The sequence below is a fragment of the Canis aureus genome, chromosome 20 (assembly GCF_053574225.1).
Source record: "Canis aureus isolate CA01 chromosome 20, VMU_Caureus_v.1.0, whole genome shotgun sequence".
Classification (NCBI taxonomy): Eukaryota; Metazoa; Chordata; class Mammalia; order Carnivora; family Canidae; genus Canis; species Canis aureus.
In genome coordinates, this window is record NC_135630.1 from 55,738,076 (window position 1) to 55,765,382 (window position 27,307).

At 34.7% G+C, this 27,307-nt stretch overlaps 1 long non-coding RNA gene across 1 annotated transcript in view; it reads left to right on the forward strand.

Annotated features, from left to right (window-relative positions):
* LOC144291828 (uncharacterized) overlaps positions 1-27,307 on the forward strand; it is a 196,386-nt gene extending 169,079 nt beyond the window's left edge. The window contains exons 5-7 of the long non-coding RNA XR_013359397.1: positions 21,454-21,567; positions 24,913-25,211; positions 27,047-27,307. This is a non-coding gene — a long non-coding RNA (uncharacterized LOC144291828). The remainder of the gene's footprint in view (positions 1-21,453; positions 21,568-24,912; positions 25,212-27,046) is intronic.

Genomic DNA, 27,307 nt, shown 5'->3' on the forward strand with positions numbered 1-27,307 from the left:
GGATAGCATCGTGTCCATTTTGGCAAAAAAAAACAACTCAGCACCTAGAATTCCAAGTCATCAGACTCTATCCATCAAACTTTTTGATGAACCTAGTCTGGTAACTTCAAACTAAACAGCTTAATTTGGGGAAGTCCTAAGATAAAATTGATCTGGGATGGCCTATCTTTTGACATTAAAAGATTCTCCTCTAGAAGCTAGAGGAGAAGAAAAGAGTCTTACCAAGTCTTTAAAAATTGCATGTGGATCATTAATCACCACTTAATGATAAATGCATGTAAAATATTTTGAAATTATATTTGAAGAAAGTTAATTATAAATAACAGAGAATATATAATGGGATACTCTTTGAAGGAAGAAGCTAGAAATTAAAATTAAATTTGCACAACTGAACATACTTACTCTACTAAAACACACAACACTTAACTAACATTAGCTATATCTATACCATGAAAAAGACTAGGTTAAAAATTAATCAGAGAAAGGGACAGAGTCCAAGACGGCGATGTAAGAAGTCTCTGAACTCACCTTCTCCATGGACACACTGCATCTGTACCTACATATAGAGCATTCCTCCTGGACAAAACTGAGGGCTGACTTAACAGCTTTCTGCACATTTGGGGGACCACACAGAGAACAGTGAGGGATACAGAGACACAGTAACCTCTGGAACTGTTTCCACGGCTGCAATATTCAGTGGGGAGGGATAATGAAGGACTGGGAGCAGATTCACCTACCCTGAGGTGCAGGAAAAACACTTCAGTTTGAAATGGTGATGAGAATTTAAGGGAACCAGCATTTGAATGTCTGCATGGAGGGCCTATAAAATATTCTTTGGAACTGGAGAAGCTGGCAAACATCATTATTTATGCTTCTACTCCATCTTGATAGCACAAACAGCATGGTCTAGGCACTCCAGCTGGCCTAATCACACCAGCCCCAGCTACTCTGGAGCACAGGAAAACAAAACAAAACAAAACAAAACTGTGGTTTCAAAGAACAACTAGAAAATAAAGGAAAGAACCCTAGAGAGATGAGGTAATGCTCTCCAGAGTTGGAGGGGCTAGTGAAAGCCATTGTATGTGCTCTTCCACCAATGTTACAGTGACGATGGGAGCAAAGGATGAGCACCACGGCCAGGTAGCAACCTCAGGGAGCCCCAGATACAGCCATCCTCCCAAGGCAGCCACCTGCACCTACCCAAGCTGCAGCTGTCCCACCAAGGCACTCCAGCATGGCATGCACACCATGACTCCCAAGGACAATGCCTGTAATAGCTCCAGCCATCTCACCAAGGCAACACGAGAACAAAGTACACCAGGACACATGAGCCCTGCACCTGCATTGGCTCCAGCCATCCCACTAGGGTGCCTGTGATGCAGACAACCCCAGAATACCCCGCCCATGCCTACTGCAGCTCCAGTCAGCTAGACAAACCAACAGGCACAAGCAGGCTACACAGAAAATGTCCTATTTAAGGCCATTATTTTAAGACTGGAAGAAGTAGCTGTTCTAATTCAAAGAAACATAGGAAGTAAATCAAAATGAGAGAGGAAAATGCTCCTGATGAAAATACAAGATATAACCAGAAAAAAAAAAAAAAAAACTCAACAAAATGGAGATAAGCAATCTACCTGATAAAGAATTCAAAGTAGTGGTCATAAAGATGTTCACTGGACTGGATAAAGAGAAGAGTAGATAAACTTAGAACTTCAACAAAAAGAAATAAAATATTTTTTAAAAAATCTAATCAAAATTGAAGACTACAAAACTGAAATAAAAATGCACTAGAAGAAATCAACAGCAAATCAGAAGATGAAGATGAATGGATCAATGACCTCAAAGAGAGGACACAAGAAAGCATCTAAGGTGAAGAACAAAAAGAAAAAAGGATTTTAAAAATGAGGATATGTTAAAGGCTCTCTAAAACAACATTGAGCATACTAACATTTGCATTATAGAAGTTCCAGAAGGAGGAGAGAGTGTGAAAGAGGCACACACACACACACACACACACACACACACACACAATTCAAGAAATAACAGCAAGAATGCCCCCAACTTGGGGAAGGAAACAGACATCCAGGTCTAGAAAGCACAAGAAACACCAATCAAGATAAACCTAAGGAGTTCTACACAAAGACGTATTATTTAAGTGTCAAAGATTAAATAAAAAGAAAGAATCTGGAAAGCAAGAGAGAGAAGTTGCATTCAAAGGAAACAGCATAAGGATATCAGATAATTCAGATCTTTCAGAAGAAACTTTGCCAGCCAGAAGAAAATGACATGGTATATTCAAATTGTTGAAAAGCAGGCTCAGTGGGTGATCATCTGTCTTTCATTAAGTTCATGATACTGGGGTCCTGGGATCAAGTCCCACATCAGGCTCTCCAGAGGGAGCCTGCTTCTCTCTCTGCCTATGTCTCCCATGAATAAATAAATAAAATATTTTTTAAAAAAGTGCTGAAAATAAAAAACCTACAACCAAGAATATCCTACACAGCAAGGTTAGCATTCAGGATTGAAGAAGAGATAGTTTCACAAACAAAAGTTAAAGGAGTTTATCACCATTAAACCAGCCTAACAATAAAGATTAAAGAAATTATTTAAACAAAAAAGAAAATGTCATAACTATAATTATGAAAGGAAAAAATTTCAGTGGTAAAATCAAACCTATAGTAAACAGTAGACTAATCATTTATAAAGCCAGTAAGGTGGTTAAAACACAAAAGTATCAAAATAAGTTATATTTACAAAAATTAATCTAGAGATCCACAAAATAAAAAGAAAATTAAAACATGAACCATATACTTAAAATGTGGAGGAGGGAATAAAAAACAGATCTTTTAGAATTGTTCAAACTTAGGTGACCATCAAGTTAATATAGACTGCTATATATTTAGGATGTTATATATGAAACTGATGATAACCACGGATAAAAACCTAAATAGATGAGAGAGACAGAGAGAGAGAGAGGAATCCCAGCATTATACTAATGAAAGTCATCAATCACAAGGGAAGAGAGCAAGAGAAGAAGAAAGGAACAGAGAACTATAAAAACAACCAAAAAGATATAACAAAAATGGCAGTATATCCACACCTGTCAATAACTGCTTTAAGTCTAGATGGACTAAATGTTCCAATCAAAAAACATCAGTTGGTCGACCAATTGGATGAAAAGCAAGACCCATCTATATACTGCCTAGAAGAGACTCACTTCAAACTTATAAACACACATAGATGATTGAAAGTGAAGGAATGGAAAAGATATTCTATTCAAATGTAAATGGGGGGCGGAGAAGCCATAGTAGCAATATTTACATCAGACAGAAAAAAGGTTATAAACCAAAACTGTAACAAGAGACAAAGCAAGGCATTACATAATGATAAAAGGATCAATTCAACAAGAAGATATAATAAATATCTATGCACCCAACATAGGATCACCTAAATACATAAAGCAAATATTAACAGACATAAAGGGAGAAAGTGATAGTAAGACAATAATAGTTGGAGACAGTAACTTACATCAACAGATCATGCTGAGATAAGAAATCAATAAGGAAACAATGGCTTTGAATGACACTTTAGACCAGATAAATTTAACAGATACATATAGAATGTTCTATACCAAAATAGCAGAATACACATTGTTTTCTAGTGCACAGGGAACATTTTCCAGGATAGATCACATGTTAGACCACAAACAAGTCTCAATATATTTAGAAAGATTGAAATAACATCAAGCATCTTTTCTTACCACAATGGTATAAGACAACAAATCAATTATAAGAAGAAAAAAAAAAAAAGACCACAAATATGTGTGAATAATATGCAACTAAATAACAAGGCAATAAAGAAATCAAAGAATAAATTAAAACTTTATGAAGACAAATGAAAATGAAAGCATAATGGTCACAAATCCTTGGGATATATCAAAAACAATTCTAAGAAGTTCATTTGTAGTAATACAGATATACCTCAAGAAACAAGAATAATCTCAAATAAACAATCTACCTTACACCTAAAGGAACTAGAAAAAGAACAAAGCCTAAAGCTAGTATAAGAAAAATTAATAAAGATCAGAGTTGAGGGTATTCCCTGGGTGGCTCTGCAATTTAGCGCCGCCTTCAGCCCAGGTTGTGATCCTGGAGACCCGGGATCGAGTCCCACATCAGGCTCCCTGCATGGAGCCTGCTTCTCCCTCTGCCTGTGTCTCTGCTTCTCCCTCTGTGTCTCATGAATAAATAAATAAAAATCCTAAAAAAAATCAGAGTTGAAATAAATGAAATAGAGATCTAAAAAACAATGGAAAAGACCAATAAAATAGAGAGCTTGTTCTTTGAAAAAAAGAAAATTAATAAATCTTCAGGTTCATCAAAAAAGAGAAAATTCAAATAAAACAGAAATGAAAGAAGAGAAATAACTGACATCACAGAAATAAAGGATTAAAATAATACTATGAAAAATTATATGCCAGTAAATTGGACAACCTAGAAGAAATGGATAAATTCCTAGAACATACAATCTTCCAAAACTGCAAGAGAAAGAAGTAGAAAATTTGAACAGACCCATTATTAGTAACCAAATTGAACCAATAATCAAAAAACTCCTAAGAAATAAAAGTCTGGGATAATGGCCTCATAAGTGAATTCTACCAAACGTTTAAAGAACAGTGAATACCTACTCTTTTCAAACTATTCCAAAAAAACAGAAGAGGAAGTACAGCTTCCAAACTCATTCTACAAAGACAGTAGTACCTGCTACCAAGATCAGATAAAGAGACTACAAACAAAAGAAAACCACAGGGCAACGTCTCTGATGAAAAGAGATGCAAAAATCCTCAACAAAATATGAGCAAACCAAATCCAATAATACATTAAAAAATCATTCACCATGATCAAGTGGATTTATTCCAGGGATGCAAGTGTGGTTCAATATTCACAAATCAATCATCATGCTATATTACAAATAAGAGAAAGGATAAAAAGCATATTATCATTTCAATAGATGCAGAAAAAGCATTTGACAAACTGCAACAACATTCATGATGAAAACTCTCAACAAACTAGTTTTAGAGGGAACATACCACAACATAACAAAGGCCACATGTGAAAAACCCATAGCTAACACCATACTCAATGCTGGAAAAGTCAGTGCCTTTTCTCCAAGATCAAGAACAAAACAGGGATGTCCACCCTCACCAATTTTATTTCATACAGTATTGGAAGTCCCAGTAAAGGAAATTTCTTAGACAAGAAAAAGAAAAGCCATCCAAACTGGTAAGGAAGAAGTAAAATATTCACTATTTGCAGATGGCATAATACTATAGACAGAAAACCCTAAAGACTCTACCAAAACCTACAAAGTACTGATAAATTAATTCAGTAAAGTCACAGAATACAGGATCAGTATACAAAAATTCACTGCATTTCATTTCTGTATACTTATGAAGTAGCAGAAAGAGAAATTAATAATCCCATTTACAGTTGTACCAAATATATAGGAATTAGCTTGGCCAAGGAGGTGAAAGACTTCTATTCTGAAAACTACAAAGCATTGATGAAAGACATTGAAAATAACACGCATAGAAAGATATTTCATGCTCACAGATTGGAAGAACCAATACTGTTAAAATGTCCATACTACCTAAAGAAATCTATAGATTTAATGCAATCCTTATCAAAATACCAACATTTTCCACAAAACTAGAACAAATAATCCTAAAATTTGCATAGAACCACAAAAGACCTCAAAGGGCTAAAGACATCTTGAGAACAAACTAGAAGTATCCCAATTCCGGATTTCAAGATATACTACAAGATAGTAATCAAAACAGTATAGTACTGGCACAAAAATAGACCAGAGATCAATAGAACTGAATAGAGTCTATAAATAAACCATATTTATACAGTCAGTTTATGACAAAGGAGACAGGAATATACAATGGGAAAAATACAGTCTCTTCCACAGTGTTGGGAAAACTGGACAGCTGCATGCAAAAGAATAAAACTGGACCACTTATTTACACCATACATTAAAATAAACTCAAGTCCTAAAGCTAAGACCCAAAACCACAAAATTCCTAAAAGAAAACATATGTAGTAATTTCTCTGACACCAGCTATAGAAATATTTTTCAAGGTATGTCTCCTCAGGCAAGGAAAACAAAAGAAAATATAAACTATTGGGACTACACCAAAAGAAAAAGCTTTTTCACAGCAAAGGAAACCATCAACAAAAGAATGATACAACCTACTGAATGGGAGAAGATATCTGCATAAGATACCTGATAAGGCTTTAATATAAAAGTATATAAAGAACTTATACAACTCAATACCATAACACCCCAAATAGCCTGAATAAAATAGGCAGAGAACCTGAACAGACATTTTTCCAAAGACATGCCGATGGGCAGCAGACAGATGAAAAAATGCTCAACACATCACTAATCATTGGGGAAATGCAAATCAAAATCCAATGACCTAACCTTACATCAGTCAGAATGGCTCGTATCAAAAAGACAAGAAATAGCATGTGTTAGTGAGGATGTGAAGGAAAAGAAACCTCATAAACGATTGGTAGGAATTGGTGAAGCCCTGTAGAAAACAGTATGGAGATTCCTCAAAAAATTCGAAATACCATATGGTCCATTAATTCTACTACTTAATATTTAGTCAAAGAGAATGAAAACATTAATTTAAAAAGATATATGCACACTTACGTTTAATGCAGTATTATTTACAATACCCAAGATATGGAAGCAACCTAAGCTTCCATCAACAGATGCATGGGTAAAGAAGACATGAAACACACACACAATTTACTCAGCCATAAATAAGAATGAACTTGCCATTTGTGACAACATGGATGGACCTTAGGGTAGGGGAACTGTGCTAAGTGAAATAAATCAGAGAAAGACAAATACTATATGACTTCACCTTTATGAGGAATCTAAAATGGAAAACAAAAAAAGCAGGCTCAAAAACACAGAGACCTTGTAGTTGCCAAAGGGAAGGGGTTGGGAGGAATGGGTAAAATTGGTAAAAGAGTTTAGGAGGTACAAATTCCTAGTTATAAAATAAGTTATGGGGATGGAAAGCATAGCATTTCTGGCGAGACTTTTAATGTATGGAACTATCACCTTGTACACCAAAATTAATATAACATGGTGTGTCAATTATACTTTGACAATTTTAATAATTAAAAATTTTTAAACAATTGTAAGTGTTCTTTATGGTTAAAAGCAATTAAAAAGAAAATTTATATACTTGACTATATATGTATTTCATAAAACAATATGAAACCAATTTATAAAATCAATCGGAACATTTTTACCAAATAGTCCATGATCTATGTCAATTTGTACATGTTTTTAATTAATCTAAATTATATGTACATAAAAAATATTGAAAGCATAAATGGGGGAATGGCATAAATATATATTTCACAAAACTGAAAATACAAATGACTGGCAAATTTTTAGCAAATAAATAAATGTAAACTAAAATGAGAATACACAAATGCCATTTTAAAATGTTGATTTATCCAAATTTCTAAAGAAATCATAATATCTAGTATCGGTTAGAATGGTGAGAGTATAAATTGAAGCAACATTTCTAGAAATAAGTTGGTTATAGTTTTCAGAAGCCTGAAAAAAAAAATCTTCGAATCATACAAATGGATCTTGGAACTTGTTGATAAGTTCCAGTAAAAGAGCACAACTATTCCAACAACCCTGAAGGAAAAATGGTCATCTTCTTCAACTTTTAGGGAAGTGTCATTAGAATTGATGAGAGAATAAAGAAAAAGCCAGCTCCTTGAACCAGCAAAATCCTGGAAATAATTTAGGAGATGGAAGCTACAGCTAGATCATTTATACAACCCCTTTTTGAACTGTTGATTCTGCTTCTCTGAATAAACTTCTAGGAAATAATCAGAATATACCCCCATATATTTATTTGCAAAGATGTTGGTTGCACTTTAGAAGAGAAAAAAATAAAAACAAAATTGTCCAGTAGAAGGAACAAGTGTGTTCACATTAATACACATTCAAGGTCTACTGTAGTCTTTCTTTTCTTTCTTTTTTCTTTTCTTTTCTTTTTTTTATTCTTTTCTTTTCTTTTCTTTTTTCTTTTCTTTCTTTTTTCTTTCTTTTCTTTTCTTCTTGTTTCTTTTTTTTTTCTTTCCAGTAGCCTCCACACCCAGGGCAGAACCCAACTTGGGGCTCACACTCACAACCATGAAATTAAGATCTAAGCTGAGATCAAGAGTCGAATGTCTGACTGAACCACCCAAGTACCAATACCAAAGTGTATTTTTAAAGATGTAACATTAAATAAAATCTGTTGATAAAAGTATATGATCTTAGAACAACATATCTAGGCAGGAAAACTACAAGGCTTTAGATACTACTCACTGAATTGTAGAATTACTGGATTTCTAATGTTTTTACCATGACTATAAGGTTTACTCAAGTCAAAGAGTCTGTTACACTACTTATTGGAAACTGTAAATACAGTACCAAAATTTCATTAGATAAAAATGATTTTTGCCAACTTATCATAATAACCAAAGTTAGTCTTCCCTTAAATGACATTGTAAAGGCCTTACATTTTCATAAAATCTTTTCTAGATTCTTTTAAAACTGAACCTAAATTGCCTAATTATGCTTTATTCAGTTTTCTGTTCTACAACATGGAAAGTTGTCAATAGAAAAGTACCCTTCACGAATTCAATATCATATCATCTCTCGATGTTATAAACAACCTGTGTGCAAGGGGCAGATGAAGAACTAGCAAATGCTGTTTTCCCTCTTGGCTTCCCATGAATTTGTACTATCTAATGTTCTGAGAAGAGTTTTGGACACCTCTAAATAACAGCTGAGAGAAGGAACTGCGGTACTTCAATCCTTGTTTTTGGCAGTATTTGTTTTTAATGTGAAAGCAAACAATAAAAGAAAACCTTTCCCATCTGCTTTTATCAGCCAGAAAGTCAAACCAAAGTCATAGTATCCTCAGCAAATAGCACTTGACTTTAGTACACAAACTCATCCTTCATTTATAGATACAACCTCCTAACATGTTAAGTCAACATTAGAATGATAAATAGGGCCCAAGTTGCTTAGGAATATTTCAGGTGATTTTGAGTAGGGCTCTCCTATATTTTCATTTAGGATTTGTCTATAGAGTTGAATCTCTAGGTAAAGACTCTGAAACATCAATCCTATTTCCTGCAAAGACAAACATGTTGAAGTAATTTTTTTTCCTTTTCAAAACTGCTTGTACCGCAGAGATCAATCTATTGTCTACCTTTGTGAACTTGTCAAATATCTACTTTACAAATAGCAAGAGTGCAGGTCAATAGATCATTATACAGGGCCACATAAATGTGATAATGAGAGTGACAAAGGTACACCAGTATGTAAAATAGCAACAAAGCTGCTAATTAAAAGTGACTTCAGGAATTGGATCAAGATGGCAAACAGAGCAAATGTGTTTGTTTCTAAGTCCCAATCCAAATCTCCACAAATGACAGAAAACACACCCATTTCCCTTAATTGTAAGTTCATTACAGCACTGGAAAAGCATAAGGGAGTTAATTTGGGCCAGAAATTTTAGGAAATCTGCACCACATGGAAAGCAGTTAAAATCAATATGCATGAAGAAAACTGCCACAGAAGGTAGAAGGAGCTTCAAGGTTGTTTCACACCCAGAGAGCTGAGCAACCGTCAGGGTGATTTGGTGTGTAAACACATTTGAAGTAGTTTAGCAGATTAACCAATCACTCTCTGCCCCCAACAAATAAGCACACCCAGACACACACACACAGCAAAAACAGAAATCCTTTGGAAGAATGCAGCATTGACTGTGTGCATGCGGGCCAAAAAGTCAGTGAGGAATCCCCACTGTCATGGGAACAAGAGAGTTTCAATGTTGAGAAATGAGCTGCTAGTGTATACTATAAGTAGCATGTCATACCATTGCCCTACAACTAGGCAGGCAGTAGTTAACAGAACCACACATACACATAGGTAAATAAAGACTCTCTGATACAAAGATGACATCCAAACGCAAATCCTGAGAGATTTTAAGAAAATCAACTCCATGAAATAGAAGTACCAAATTAAGAATAACAAGAATTAACATCTGAAGAAACAAACTTAATAGAGCGGAGTATGAATTTTGATAATTATGTATATTCGTGTAACACCCCAAAACAAGATTTAAAACATTTATATCATTTCAGAAAGGTCTCTTGCTCCTTCAATCTCCCCATTGTGAGCAATAACTTTCTGATTTAAATCACCATAGGAAAAAAAATAATAAATCACCATAGAATAACTTCGTCTGTTCTTGATGTGGTATAAATGAAATCATAAAGTATATAATCTTTCAACCAAATGCTTTTGACATTCACCTATACTGCATACTTCTTAGTCAAAAATAGTATTCTATTGTATAATTATACCATATATTACTGATCCATTCTCCTGCTGTAGGACATTTGACTAGTTTCCAACTTGAGGCTATTGTGACTAGAGCTGCTATGAACATTCTCGTAGAAGTATTTTTTATTAAGAATGGAATTTCAAGGCCATAGGGTAGATAGAAGTTTAACCCTATTTTAAAAAATGCCAACCAGTTCTCAAAATGTCTGTCCCATTTTACACTCCAACCTACACTGTAGTAGACATCTGTTTTCCCTACATCCTAACCAACATTTGGTATTGTCAATCATTTTTATGTTAGCAGTTCTAGTGGGCATGGGTATATATTTCGTCTGGTACCTTGTTCAATAATCAATTATGTATATATGGATTCATTTCTTGACTCTACCTACATATATAGAAGTAGCCAATATCACACTGCCTTTATGATTGTGGCTTTCCAGTAATATAGTAAGTCTTAAAAACAGATAATGTAAAGTTTGCCATTTTTTTCCCAAGATTGCTTGGTGTAGTCTAGATTCTTTATATGTCCATATAAATTTAGAAATAGATTGTTAATTTTCAAGGGGAAATTGTCTACTGGGATTTTGAATGAGCTTGCTTTGAATCAAAAGATCAATTTGAAGAAAATTGATATCTTAACAATATTGAGTTATTGAAACCATAATCATGATCTAGGTCTCCATTTACTTAGGTTTTCTTTTCTTTCTGCCATTAATGTTGTATAATTTTCAGTGTAGAGGTCGTGCAACTTTCACTAAACTTATTAATATGTATATTTTTTCTAGCACTGTTATAAATATTGATCATTTTAATTTTCTATTTGTTCATTGCCAGTATACAAAAATAAAATTGTCTATATTCAATACTATGTCAATACCTCAAAACTATGACCATGCTACATTTAGCTATTAGCAACAGCTTTTGGTTGGTTCCTTTAGATTTTTCTATGTTAACAATCATACTGCCTGCAAATAACACCGCTTTTACTTCTCTTCTGACTCTTGTGTCTTTTATTTTTCTTACCTTATTACAGTGGCTAGGAGTTATAATTAAATGTTAATGGAAGTAGTGAAAATATTTTTTACTTTGATCCCAATCTTAGGAGGCAAAATTGACTATTCTGTTATTAAGAATGAAATTATCTGCAAGATTTTTTTGATAGGTGTTCTTTATCTGATTTAGGATGTTTCCTTATATTCCTTATTTGCTAACACTGTGTTATGAAGGAGTGCTGGATTTGGTCAAAAAATTTTTTGCATCTTTTGAGATAATAACATCATTCTGATTTATTCCAATAATTTTGTGAATTAAATTTACTGAAAACCAAATTAATTAAAATAAAATGTAGTTAAAATGAACATTAAAAATGTTAAATCAGATTTGTATTTCTGACGTAATACTTTAGCATAATATATCGTTAGATTCGATTTGCTAATATTTTATTAAGCATTTTTACATTTGTAATCATGAAGGTTATTGGACTTACATTTTCTTTTGTCATAGCTTCATCAGGTTCTGATATCAGAGTAATGCTGGCCTCATGAGAAAAGGAAGAAAGTGCTCACTTACTCTATTTTCTGAGAGTTTAAGTTTGGGGTTACATATTAAGTATCTGACAAAATTAACCAATGAAGCCTTTGGTCTTGGGGTTTTCTTTGTGGGAAGCTTTTGAATTACTAATTCAAGTTCTTTAACAGATTTTCAACTATTCATATTTTCTATTTCCTCTTGATTTCATTGTAATAAATTGTAGAAACTATAGTGATGTCTCCTTTCTCCTTTTTTCTCAAATAGGTTTTTTTCCCTCCTTTTTTTCTTAATCTTGCCACAGCTTTATCAATTCTATTAATGACTACAAAGAACCAAATTTGTCCTATTTCAATAATTTCTGCTCTTATTTTTTATACTGCCTTTTTCTACTTACTCTGGGTTTGGGGTTTGTTTGTTTAGTGTTGTAAGGTTGAGTGTTGTAAATGTTAACTTTATACCTTTATTCCTTTAGAACATTTAAATCTATAAATATTTAAGTTTGGTTTAACAGTAGCAGCATCCCGCAAATTTTTGTGTTGGATTTTCATTATAAGTCAGTTTGAAATATTTTCTATATCCCACTATATTTTCTTCTTTAATTCATAAATTATTTGAATGTAAACTTTCTAAATTGAAGTTATTTGGCATTTTCAGATAATTCACCATTACTGATACCTAACTTAGCTTTGTATTGGTCAAAAAATAACTAAATATGATTTTAATCCTCTAATACATATTAAAACTTGTTTTGTAACTCAGCATATGTTCAATCTTAGTGAATGTTACATTTGCAATTGTAAAGAATGGGTAATCAAATTGTTGGCTATGATACTATACAAATATTAATCAAATTGGTTGAAATGGTTTATAATATATAAACTTATTTTAAAAAAATTTTAATGCTCATTCTGGCTATTACTGATAAAGAGGTGTTAAAATCTCTAATTATATAGATTTGTTCTATTTGTCTTTTTTACTTTTATCATGTTTGGTGACCTGAAGGTAGGAGGGAAAATACTGCTCCTGTTTCTCCTTTACACTGACACTCTACTCACTACTTACAAAACACTTTAATTCTGATACCTCTGGTCCCCAAATGTGTAAGTGGGAGTTCCACACACTGAGTAATTCTCACACAAGAGCTAGATACCCTACAATTTAATCCAATACTGACACTATTTACCTGGAGATAGTGTCAGATCCCACAGGTTAAGAGTCAGTCCCACAAGACTGCTTCTCTTTGGCTTCAATGCCAAGCATAAATCTCTTTTTACCAATGCTTCTGAAGGATAAGCTGTAAATCAGAGGCTCTCATATCTTTTATTGTATAATTTTCTAGAGTGGCACAAAGAAGTCAGGGAAATATTTTACTTACCAGGTTACCTATTATAAAAAAACATAACTCAGGGACAGTCAGATGGGAGAAATGTATAAGGCAAGGTATATGGGAAGTGGATAGAGATTATATGCCCTCTCCAGATGCACTACTCTCTCAGCACTTCCATGTGTTCATCAACCTGGAAGGTTTGATGGGAGTGAAACAACACCATTGTTTTGTTTTTTTTATGAAAGCTTTAATAAATAGAGACAACTGATTAAATCATTAGCTATTGGCAATTGATTTAAGCTCCAAGTCCTCTCCTTTTCTCAGATATTGAGGGGTGGGACTGAAAGTTTCAACCCCTTAATCATGGTTGGTTCCTGTGGCAATGAGCCCTCATCCTTAGACTCTTTCCAAAAGTCACCCCATTAACATAAACTCAAGTGTGATTGAAAGCAGTTTATTATGAATAACAAGATGATGCTTTTATCTCTATGGAGCTATTTTATTTTAAAGAGGTTTTTTATTTATTTGAGAGAGGGGGGGAGAGAGAGAGAGAGAGAGAGAGAGAGAGTGTGTGTGCACAAAAGTAGGAGAAGCAGCAGAGGGAGAGGGAGAAGCAGGTTCCCTGCTGAGCAGGAAACTGGCTGTGAAGCTGGATCCCAGAACCCTGGGATCACAACCCCAGTCAACAGCAGACTCTTAACCAACTGAGCCAACTAGGTGCCCCTTTGGAGCTATTTTAGGACAAAAAGCCAAATATTTTAACACAAGACACTCCCATTGCTTTTTTCACTTAGGAAATTTAAAGTGTTTTAGGAGCTCTCTGGCGGAAATAGCAAAGAAGACCACATATTTCTTACCGTATGCCACAATATCACAATGTTAAAGTTCTGTTATTAGGTTTATAATACACATTTAGGATTATTATGTCTTCTTGATAAAACTGACCCTGCTATAAATGTTTTACCTTTATTTCTATTAAGACACTCTATCTTGTAGTTTCCTTTATCTGAGCTTTCCTATTTTTGGTGTACTTTTCAAATACTTGACTTTCACTGTGAAGGTACCTTTATACATAAAGTGTATTTCTTATACACAGCATAGAGTTGATCTCACCTTAAAAAGTCTGACAGAATTTGTCTTATTTGCATGGGGCATAATTATCGATAGTTTTGTGCCTTTTATCATATTTATTTTATATTTGTATCATCTGATATTTCTTCCATTGTATTTCCTTTCTTCCCTTTTTCTGATGAATCAGCATTTTTAAAAACATTTTTTTATCTCCTTTATTGACTTTTAAGCTATACTTCTTTGTACTACTTTTTCAATGTTGCTTTAATGACAATATATTTATCTTTTCATAATCAGCTTTCAAATAATATAAAGAAATGTAAAAACATTACAGTATTATTATTGCTTCCCACTTTGAATTTCTTTCTGTCATATATTTTACTTTTACATGTGCTATGTATTCTAAAAGTTATTATTTGCCTTAATCCATAATAAAGTAAATTAAAATATGCAAGAATTTAAAAAAAGCAAAACTACATTTTTTATTTAGCCACATATTTACCATTTCCATACTTTTCATTTCCTCCCACATTTATATGGGCTTCCATTCTCACATCATTTCCTTACAGCTAGAACAACTTTTCTTTACTATTTCTTATAGAAAATATCTGTGGAGAGACTTCTTTCAGCTTTTGTCTATCTGAAAAATCTATTTCTCCCATCTTCATTTTTGAAGGATATTTCTGCTGAATGTAGAATTTTGTGCTGACAGTTATTTTTTTAACACTTTAAGCATGTTATTTCATTTTATTTTGGTCTCCATTGTTTATGATAAGAAACCAGCTGTCATTGGTATCATTTCTCTACTGTATATATATTTTTTCTTCTCTAGCTGCTCTTTAAATTTCCCTTTTATGTTTGGTTTTCAGCAGTTTGACTATAGTGAGACTACATATGGTTTTCTCTGTTTTTATTATGCTTGGGATTTGTTAAACTTCTCAGATCTCCAAGTTGGTCTTTTATTAATTATGGAAAATTCTTAGCCATTATATCTTAAAATATTTCTTCTGCCCCATTATTAATCTCCCCTTCTGGGACTCTAAGTACATATTTCTGGGATTCCAAATACAGGTACCAGATGCTCTGTTTTTTTATGTTTTTAATGTTTATTTGGAAATTTTCTAGTGATCTATCTTTAAATTCACTGAATCTTTTCTCTTTTGTGTTCAACCTACTGTTAATCCCTCAGTGTATGCTTCATTTCTGAGAAGTATGTATATTTATTTTTATACCTTTATTCCCTTGTGAAATAAATCACTCATCCCTTATCACAGGATGTTCAAATTTTTCACTGGACTGTAATATCTACACGCATAGCTTAACGTTTCTGTCTAATCATTACAATAGCTGGTCTATCTCTGGGCATGCTGCTATTGACTATTTCCTCTCTTTCATGGGTCACATGTTTCTACTTCTTTGTGCATCTTATAGCTTTTGATTTATACAAACCATTTTATGATAAAAATAAAGAAGAGTAGAAATTAAAGAACTAAGATTTACTCCCAATATAATAAAGCATGTCCCTGCTTCTGTTAGTCATTATTGATAAGCTTGATGGGTGTCCTGTTTGTCTTTATTGCTTAGGTGTAAACATTTCAAACCAGGAGAGGTCTCTCTTTATATTTTGTGAGAGCTCTCAGCTCTACTGCCCTCCTCCCAGTTTTCAGCCTTTAGTAAAGATGTGAATTACTTTGGAGAGATTTGTCTCAGCTCAGTTGTTTTACACCCACCCTCCGAGAGGCCACTGTGTGCACTTGGTAAAGCTTCCATATGCCTCAAATGTGCCCTGCCTCCAGCCTTCACTGTATGACCTACACACTTATTGAAGGTTCATAGAAAAAAAGTCAGTAGAACAGTACAGATTCATCTATGGCTGTGGATAGTTATTATCCATAATTCAAGCCCACACATGACTAATAATAGTTACCTAAAACTTTAGCCAGTTTCTTACACCCATCTATCACAGTATTCTCTCCTACAGTTTCAGTAAGGCTGAAAGAAACCATCCTTCTCTACTCTGCCAAGGAATATTCACTTTACGAAATTTCACTTATTTACTTTTCTTTACATTCTCACTCCATTGTGATTAAAGCAAAACCGAACAAAAACCATGATTCTATAGATTATCTGGCTTTAGTTGCTAGGGTGGGAGCAATTATCTCTTCCTAATTGTAAAATCCAAAGAATACTAATTATAGAATACTAATGCTACTTTTAAAAAGTAACCAATTTTATACTCTGGAAATGAAGAATGTGATTGCCAAAATGTGACTGCCAAAAATAAAATAAAATAAACCCCTCCATAGATGACATCTGTAGAATGACAGAAAAGCCACAGCTGAAGAATAAATATATTAAGTGGGAAAATTTCATTGTGCTATACTTCCAAAATATTGCACAAACATAGAATAATATAGAAATTGTGGCAGAAAAGTTTAGAGAAATGAAGCATAAATTCAGAAATTTAATATATTTAAGCACTTGAACTAATCATATTGAATTATTGAAAAAAGTGGAAAGAAGAAACAGAAGAAAGGAAATAGTCAATTAAGTGATATAGAAAAATTCCCTGAGCTTAAAAAGAGACATATCTTCAATCAATCTGAAAGGATCTATCAAGTGTACAGTAGGACCTTGGATGAAGAAAAACATGCTACAGTGCTCTAGATATGATATTCACTCTTACAATTGAAGCAATAAAAATCAAGGTAACATCAGACTTCTCATTGCCAGTCCTGTGAGTGAAGACAAAGGAGTAACATCAAAGTTCTAAGAAAAAACAATTTTGAATTTAGAATTGTATGCCCAAACTTTGAAGGATATATATATATATTTATTTATTAATTTTATGCATTTAAATATTTATTTTGGATTACCAAAATCTATTGTCTATTCATTTGATACTAATTCTCCAAAATTCCTCTTGAATATCACTCTTTCCCCCTAATTAAAAAATTTGGCTTAGTAAAACAGATTCTAATCCCTCGACCAGGTATGGGTACTTTTTTTTTTATTCTCAGGCAATTAAATACATGGTATACTCTTACCCATAATGTGTACTTCAGAAGTAGACTCATGGCAGAACTTAAGCCAATTAGAGTAAGGACAAGGATTTTTATTTTAACTTTGGAAAGAGCAAACATCTCTTCTCCGTTGATCTTAAATTAAGGGAAAATTAGACCAGGAACAAAGAGCACTCATCTTGCCACTATATGAAGTCCAGAAATTAAGTTAACATGGAGGAAAGCAGAACCAAGAGATAGGAAGTTTGAGAGCTAACCCCACTGGAGTCATTGTATCAAGTAATGCCTGAAACTGGATATCCCTGGGCTTTTCATGTAAATGAGCCAATAAATCTTTCTTTGGTTTAAGCTGGTTTCAATTAGATAATCTGTTATATGCCAGTGCAAAATCCTAACTGATCCAAAACCAAGTATTAAAAGGGAAAGCAATGTGTGTAAAGAGGCATAATAATAGATTGTACTTTGTATTGTCTCTCTTCCAGATTTTTCCTTCTATCATTTTTTTTAGAATCAAAGCCACTTACCTGAATAATTTCTCTGGTTTCTCTTTACTATGTGTGGCCAACTAGGAGCATGGTAGAGAAACTAGGATGATTACCTTTCTCTTGTCTCACAGTTAGCTAACTCCATCAAGATGCCTCAAAGGTGACTAAAATCACAGGCAATCATTCCTATTATTTTTTGAGCTCTGATTCTCAACAAATGTGAACCAGGGCAGCCCTGGTGGCTTAGCAGGTTAGCACTGCCTTCAGCCCAGGGCGTGATCCTGGAGCCCTGGATCGAGTCCCACATCAGGCTCCCTGCATGGAGCCTGCTTCTCCCTCTGCCTGTGTCTCTGCCTCTCTCTCTCTCTCTCTCAAATACATAAAATCTTTAAAAAAAATGTGAACCAGCAGAAGCCATACATTTCACATTTTTAGACCACAATGTAATGTCTATAGAAACAAATAATAAAACTGTAAGTTAAAAAATATTCTCGGGAACTCTTAACATACTATAACAAGCACATGTAAAAAGTGGACCAGAAAAGAATTGCAGTTATGTGTGTGGGGTGGGGGGCACCATGAGTTCAACAAAGGAAATATGCTTCTGATGATTCTTTGGCTGCATATAATAGGATCTGACATATCCTAGTCAAATAAATAAAGGAAATACTTCACAGAGTGTATCTTCAAATAGCTACTCTAAAAAAGAAAATTAACTTATTAAGAAATAGATAATGATAGAAAAATTGCCGAATTTTATGACACTGAATGTTTGTAGAGTGGTCATTCACAAACTTCAGCTTCATGAAAATCACCAGGAGTTCTAGCTAAAGTACAGATTACAGGATTGGACCCCCAGAGTTTCTGATTCAGCAGATCTGGGGTAGGAACCACAGAATTGCTTTTCAAACATGTTTCCAGATAAGGCTGACGTTGCTGGTCTCAAAACACCATTTTATAAGCCACTGTGTTCGACAAGGTTAAGAACATGTGAACAAAAAAGGCAATTGTTATTTTAAAAATCTGAGCATCAAAACAAGAAAGGTAAAATCCCCACTCTTAGGGAACCTATTTCCTAGCAGTAGGAGATGAGTAAGAGACATATAAACTAATAAAACATAATATCAGATAATAATAAGTACCTGTGGACATTAAAAAGATGTGTACAGAAAATGACTAACATGGGATAGAAAGAGTACATAATGCAGACAAGGAATATCTTTCTGGGGTGATATGTGAACTGAGAGGTGAAGGATGAGAAGGGGTTGCCCTTTTGAAGATACCAGGAAGAATGGAACAAGCAGAGAAAGCAACCAGCCAAAGAATTTAAGATGAAAAGATATTTAATGTATTCAAGGAAGGAGCGTGGAAGTAGTAAACAAGGAAAGTGTTTTTAAAATAATGAGATTTAAATGGTAGGTAGGAAGCATGCCATGTAGGCTTGTAATGAGCATGGAAAAAAATTCATTTTATTCTATACAATGGAGATGCTTTGGAAGGTTTGAACTGTCAGAGTAACCTATTGTGAATTTTGAGAATATCACTGCAACTATTATTTGGAGAATAGACTGTGGGTGGGAGAGGGAAGGAATGGCAAAAAGAAAAAAAGAGAGAGATAGGAATAAATGTTACAAGAGTATTGCAGGATTTAGGTAAGACGTGTTTATGACTTTATGTAGATAGAAACAGTAGATATACAAAAAGGTAGAAAAAATAGACTACTAATTGCTCAAATTGGCTAGATCTGAATCAGTTCCGCCTTGGACCTAAGGGATCACATACTCTAAGTTGTATCCCCACATGGTTCTGAGGAGCAGCCAGGTTTAGGGTATACTTTATTATATAGATTACTATCATAGATAGGCTGCATGAAACCAACCTAAGTTTCTAAGTAGGGAACGTCCTAATGAAAGAAGAATTTAAAGATGATGAGTCTGGTATCATACAAGACGACAAACGTCCTGCCGATGAGAGTAGCAGTCAACAGGCTATCACAGTAATTAAGGCATAAGCATTTGGACTGTACCAAATATGGTAACCCCTAGCTATGTGTGTATTTAATTTTAAATTAAATTAAAAATTCAGTTCCCTAATTATACCAGCCACACTTCAAGTGTTTAATAGCCACATGTGGCTATTGTTTACTACATTGGGCAGTGCAGATATAAAGCATTTCCATCACAGAAAGCGTTTTGGGCAGCGGAGGCCCGGGTTATGAAGTTGGTAGTGGGTAGAGAATCTAAGGGGCAATACTGCGCAGGCGGTGGGGTGAGAAGGAGGATTAGCAGGGCACAGTGATACGTGAAGCAGCATTACTGTATAATCATGTGGCTTTTGATCGAAAAAATGAAAAATCTGTATAAAAATACACTCAAGTCAAGGGCACTGTAAAATCAGTACTTGCTGTGTTACACAATTCACCACAATATTTTTTTCAATATAGGAAAATACCATAACTGATAAGATAAATATTATGATAGCAAGTTTTTTTTCCTCCCTCCTCTCCTTCTCTGTGGGTAATTACCAATGTCTGTAATTGACAACAGTTGATCAAATCAAAATAGGAAAACTAATAATGAGCCAGATTCTCCCACCACATTGCACCCGTTGAAGTCAGTGAAAGCTCTGTGCACACAGGGAGACACATGGCGAGCTAATCTGGCCCAGTATTTACACAGCACTTTCAATTTGAGGATCTTAAAATGTTGAACAAATATGCACTTTTATAGGCCATCCCAGGAGATAGAACCATCATTTGTACATCCGACTATATTGGGTTTTAAAAGTTTGAGCTAAAGACTTTATGCTACCTAAAATAGTGGTATTTAAAAGTGTGTTTCCTTCTTTCCATATATGTATGTGTCAGAATTCACAAGATCTGAACCTTCTGTTTTAAATTAAGTTTGGATAAACTTCATGGCTTCACTCAGCTTAGCCTTTCAAATACCATCTTCTTCCTGCTACCCATCTGACTTCAGATAAGAAAGTCAATCACTCACTCATATTAACCCAAATTAAGTAACTTCACTCACTTAGGAACATATTCGTGCACCATGCATCAGAGTAGCATACTCTCGTCACGATTTTACATTTCTTGGAATTTTTCAGATGAACAGTGTACAAATGTGTTAATTGAATCTTGTTCTCAATTAACCACAAGTGGATTATCCAATTGATAGGTCATTCAGACATCCTGGGCCTCTTCTCTACCCCTTACCAGTAATTTGCAGACAGCTGTCTCCATCACTCTGCAGCTGGCCCTTGTGCCATTAATAGCAAGACAGGCTGGGGAGGGAGGAATGGAGAGAGCTGTTTGGCATTAGGTCACTTGGTTAATTAGAGAAAGAGATAATGCTGCCAATTTGTCCGCTAATTCAACGAATATGTATTCAAGGCCTGCAATATACATGGGGAACATCAAGATATAGTTGTAGGCAGAGTATCTGCCCTAGAGAAATAGAAAGATAAAGAAAAGATAGGACTTTTCCTAGTTCTCACAGGTCTAATTCTGCACATACACATTGGATTGGCCTTTCCAATTCCTCTCCACCATTGTTCCCTGCAGGTCTCAGAAGTTTTCACACCCCCAAACTACCTGTGGATGACAAAATTTGAGACAACGTCTATGGTACAGGAGGCGCACAGCAACCCAGAACTTTAGTTAAATACTATGGGGCAGGTGAGAATGTCACAATTTTGACTTTATAGGTCCCTGGAAAGCACTGACGTAAACAGAGTAGTAATGATTAATTACATGATTTTGTCGTTTCCAAAGTTCAGTTATAATCATAAAATGAAGGTGTTTTGAGGTGTAAGAGGCAGTATTATAGAGCATCAAGAACACTGCCCTGAGAGTTACAAAGACCTGAATTCCAGTCTTATTTGCTTCTGATCACATAAGCTTTCTGACCTCATCTGGGGATAATGAGCATCTAGGAACTGATGGAATTGATGTGGAGGGTTGGATGCTTTAAGCCATGCCAAGTGCTAAGAAAAGTGCCTACTTTAGGTTAATCCATTACTCAATATGTGTTAGCGATCAGCACTTATAATCAGCTAGGTTCGAGCAGGTATTTAATAAAATTGGGCCTCAGATCTTTCACATTATGAGGAGTGGGATATGTTTTTCTAAAGTTTAGGTTTTATTGAAAGTTCCTCAGCAGCTACTCCTGAGAAAGAAAAAGGGACAGTGCAGGGGAAGAATGATGGCTGGGGTACCACAACCCCTAATTTCTTTAAGCAATAGTAGCTCTATTTTTGTACATTATCTATATTTGAAGTCAATTTTATTCAGTTGAAATATAAATGGGGGAGGGCAAATAGGCTGATTTTTTTTTAAGTTTGAAAAACACTGGGCCAGATATTCGCAAAGTTTCTGAACTCTAAAGCCACTTGATATTTCAACACATACATTAATTCACTTGTACCAAATGGAAGATGTTAATATAAAAAATAAGCTTTATATGATCAAAATGACAAAATTATGCCTTCTCTTCCCAAAACACAGACACAGGAGAGCCTTTAGATGGTTATCTAATTAAATCTGTTATAGAAATTCCTAAATTTTTATTCCATTTCTTCTTCTTTTTTTCTAAGGGTTAAGGTATTAACATATATTTGGTTTAGCAAAAGCCAAATTTCTTATTCTTAAACTAAAAGAACATAATACATAGAGACAGGTAAAAATGGAAAAGATGGGATAAGTAAAAAAGTCATTTCACACGAAAATATAAAATAATTCTGTTCTGAAAAAAGACCCTCGTCAATTACAGAGAATGTCAGGAAAATATTTCTTCCTCCTTATAATTTTAAATTGTATTGTCTCAGGGAATTAATGTATGCCTTGGAGAAGTATGTGTATATTTCTGTATAAATATTTACCTACTGGGCAATCAGAAGGATTAAAAGATAAGTTTATAATTCATGACCTGATCTGAATGAATCACTCAAACTTGATAAAATATACTTTCAGAAAGCCAGAGATGAGAGGCGTGGGGATGGAGGAACCTTCTAGGTGGTCTTTAGTTTTAAATTCCCAGAAGGACAAACATTATATGGTTTCATTTATTCGGGGAGTATAAAAAATAGTGAGAGGCATTATAGGGGAAAAGAGAGAAAATTAGTTGGAAATATCAGAGAGGGTGAAGGAACATGAGAGACTCCTAACTCTGGGAAACGAACGAGGGGTAGTGGAAGGGGAGGCGGGTGGGGGGTGGGGGTGACTGGGTGACGGGCACTGAGGAGGGCACTTGATGGGATGAGCACTAGGTGTTATACTGTATGTTGGCACATCGAACTCCAATAAAAAAATATACAAAAAAAATTCCCAGAAGATAAAATGGTATATGTGTGAATTTAAAAGACCCCTATCTTCTTGAGCCTCCTTACATCCAGAAATGAGGTCTATAATTCCTTATCTTGGCTTCTGGGAAGACCCTGTGACTTATATGGCCAATGGTATACAGCAAAAGTCATATCAGTGTCCTAGTCAAAGTCTTAAGAGATAGTAGTTTCTACTTCCTTTCCCTTAGACCCTAGCTCTGGGGAAAGCAGCTGAATAACCTGAGACTGACATACTGTACAGAAGCCTAAGGAAGCCACATGGCAAGTCCCAGAAAATGAACTGCATGTAGAAAGAGAGAGAATAAGGAGTACAGAGGCACCAGACATGTGAATGAAGAAGACAACTTTGAAGTGAATCCTAAAAGGATAAATGATGAACCTTGAGAATTTAGTTTCTTGGTTCTCTTTCCCATGAATTATGGAGGGAAAATATTTAACATACACTTATCAATGTTCTTCTTCTTTTTTTTTTTTTTCAATTTTCTCTTCTACATGGAAATTACTTTGGTTATCCCAAGTTTTGGAATCTCTGATAAACTAATCACATGTTCCCTGGATTAAAGTACTGTGAAAAATAAAAGGACAGGGTCAATAGAAAGAAGAGGTAATAGCCCTACATTTGCTCTTTTGTTGAGGCTAAATCTTAGAATCCAGTCTTCTTCAAAAGGAATTATGCCCAGACAGCCACCAACCTGCTGGTCTACCCCAAAAGTGGAGCAGTGTGCAGAAGTACATGATGCTGACATAAGTCCCTCTGGGACGAATTAGCCATGCAAATACCTTAGTCTTCTTTGTTTTCAAATATACTGAAGAGAAGTAGCCCATAAGGAAAGAGAAGCAGACATTTAGATTGTTGAAGAGTTTGTTTTGTTGTTATGCACACACTTTAATCCCTGGGAAACCCAGACTTTCACATGAATGTACTCAATGCAATCAATTTTTTGGCTCAGAAAGCACAAGTTGTTCTTTGCCCTTGGTCTTCCCGTGTGTTACATGTACTCCTCCCAGCAGCAAAATGAGTCCCACAATCATTCTGTGGCTTCCACTTCAGTGCTTCTGCACTTTACTTTTAGTTGCTACATCACCTCTTCCAACTCTCTCAACAACTGCCCTGATGGTCCTCCAGTTTTTTGTTTGTTTGTTTGTTTTGTTTTTTGGTTTTGTTTTTTTGTTTTTTTGTTTTTTTTTGTTTTTTTTTTTTGGTCCTCCAGTGTTTTAAAGTCTCTCAGGCAAAGAACTTAGCTTTCTTATGTATTCTCTCATTTAGTCACTTACTGAGTTTTATTAAGCTCTACAATGTTAAAGCTGCAAACACTAATAAAGGATAGACTTCTTTTCCAAAATATCTTGGTTGGACAGAAGTGGTAAGAAAAGCACATGAGTAGCTCAAATAAAAGACAATTAGTATCAAAAGACAGAATCTTTTTAATAAAAGTACAGATTCCTTCAAAAAGGATAAAACTAACATTTCTTGAGTATCTCTACGGGTCATTTGTTTGAAATATATTATCTCATTTATACTTTTCCACCACCTTTATAAGGTGGGAACTATTATGTTAGTCTTTAGTTTACATATGAAAAAACTTAGATTCAAAAATGTTAAGTAATTGAAGGTTATAAGTATTTAAAAATTTATAACTATTCTTTGTCTGACATAAAAATCCTATATTCTTTCCATTAGCTGCCAACCTTCCATTATACTATGATTTCCAAACTGAAGACTTTTTCTATAAAACCATCTCACTTGACTTTCTCAACAACATTGTGAAGGTTGATCCTCCTCTTTCACTTTACACCAAGGAAAGCAAAGGCTGGAGAGATCAATTGACTTCTAGTCTATGAGCGAAATTCAAATCATACCCTGATCTCACTACTCCAAGATGGCTTTTCTTTCCCACTCTCCCATGCTGTCTTCATCAGATTGGATAATTATAAGTTTTATGACAAAGGATGCATTTAATAACTGAGCCTCATAGAATGGTAAGATTTGGACAGGTGACTACTGGGGTGAAAGGAGGTGCTATAGGTAGAAGATTTCCATGGGGAAGAAACAATGTGTTAATATTAAGAACAAGGTAGCTTAGTTATAGCCCAAGATGATTTGCTGCATACAATCTATTACAACCAGATGAAAAAAACATTACAGCACGTGCAATATATCCAGATATTAAAGTGGTTGCAATACATGGAATTGTTTTTGCAACAATGTCTATCATATATGTAACTCAAATATTCCCAGAGAACATAACCTGGGAATTCAGATGGATGTACATTTTCTGTAACACCCAAATTTGATGATTCTTCTCTTCACAAGTTAAACCCCTTACTTCAAAGTCTTCCTATCAAATATTCCTGAGAATATACAAGTGTTGTTCATCACATGCTCACAGCAATAATGTTTATGCTGAGCATTACTTCTGTCTGGTCTCAGAGCTTCTGGTCTTGAGCCTCCTTTCATACTCACTGGGTATTGTCACTAATTTGGTGGAACCTGCCTGAGATGAAAGGGTAGAAATGGAAGTTGCCTCTTGCTTTTGAGATATGCACTGTTAGAAGGGTCCCAAGCACTGCTACCTGCTTCCCATCCTCCACCTCTGCCCCAACACATATTAGGGCTTGAAAAATTCTTCCTGAAATCGTTCTTCAAGTTTTTGACTTTATACTCCTGCTTGGGCCATCAGTTCAAGGGAGACAAATGCAAATAATACACACTTTTGCATATTTATAATTCCTTAAATCCCATCACAGATAGCTAAGTCTTTGTTGGCATGTCAATCTCAGTTCAGGGATCTTTCTACCTTCAGAATGAGTTTCCTGAAGAAACTCCTCAGAGCTCATCTAAATGGACATCTCTGGTGGTCATTCTTGCCACTTTGCTGAGTAAATACACATCAGTTGTCAAAAATGTATCAGGCAGTTACTCAACAAACTTGGCTTTAAATATTTAATTTTCAAGTATGGGACCCTCATTCCTACTTTATGTTGTGTTTTTTTCTTTGTAAAAGTGTTTGGGATAATAAGTATTGTGTATTCCTGAAATATTTCCTATCATATGTCCCCAAATTATACATCTGAGTCACTAATAAGAAACCTTTTAAAGATCTGACCAGCAGGATAGTGCGCGGGAAGAGTCAAAACACACGGGTTTCAGGTTTAAAGTCTGAAGAAAGGGCTTTGTTTGAATCTAGGCAATGTCATTTAGAAACTATGTAGCTTCGCACAATATTTTTTTTACTACACTAAATCCTGGCATCTATACTGTAAAATGTGGATAACCATAATACTGTCTATTTTGCCTAACCAACAGCATTACTGCGTTATGTAGTATTAGTCCTCCCAATAGGTAGACAAACCAAGAGCCTAGTAAGATAGGTCTAAGGACAGCGATTCCCTTTTACCTTGTGTGCCACTATTCTAGGCCCTAGGCATCCATTACTGATCATCCTCATTTGTATCCTGTAAGGGAAGCATTATTATGTGTTGAGGCTTATTCTTTGTCCAAGTACATCAGCCAATATGTACATGGAAGAGTATTTAACTATTTAAGCCAGATTTGCCTGACACTACAATCATCTTCTTTTTCCTATATGTTGCTGCTTCCATACAAATATTTTTTGCTTGTTTTTGTTGTTTGCTGGACTAAGGGATTTTTGAAAACAGTATCTGGGCTACAGTATCTTGAAGCTTTTGAAACCACCATCAGTACCTAAGTACTTAGAAGCATAAAGGCTGGCCAAAATAATTAATAACTATCAGTTGACTTTACAAACAAATGAACAAACAATAAATTGTTTCTACTCTATTTTGAACTCTAGGTTACATGAATAATATGATACCATCATCGGTACCTCGAAATGTGAAAAGGACATCTTCAACATAAAGAAATTAAAGTAACCATAGATGCACTGTTTAAAACATAGCAACTCTGACACTCATTGCCAACTCCAGCCAATTCCATTAATCAGAAGGAGAACAAACAAAAACTCTTTTGCATCTGCTGCCTGAGAAACAAAATTGATTTAATACCTTTTCAAAATTTTAAAGCTATCTTAAAATCTCAGGTAAAAACAAAAAAA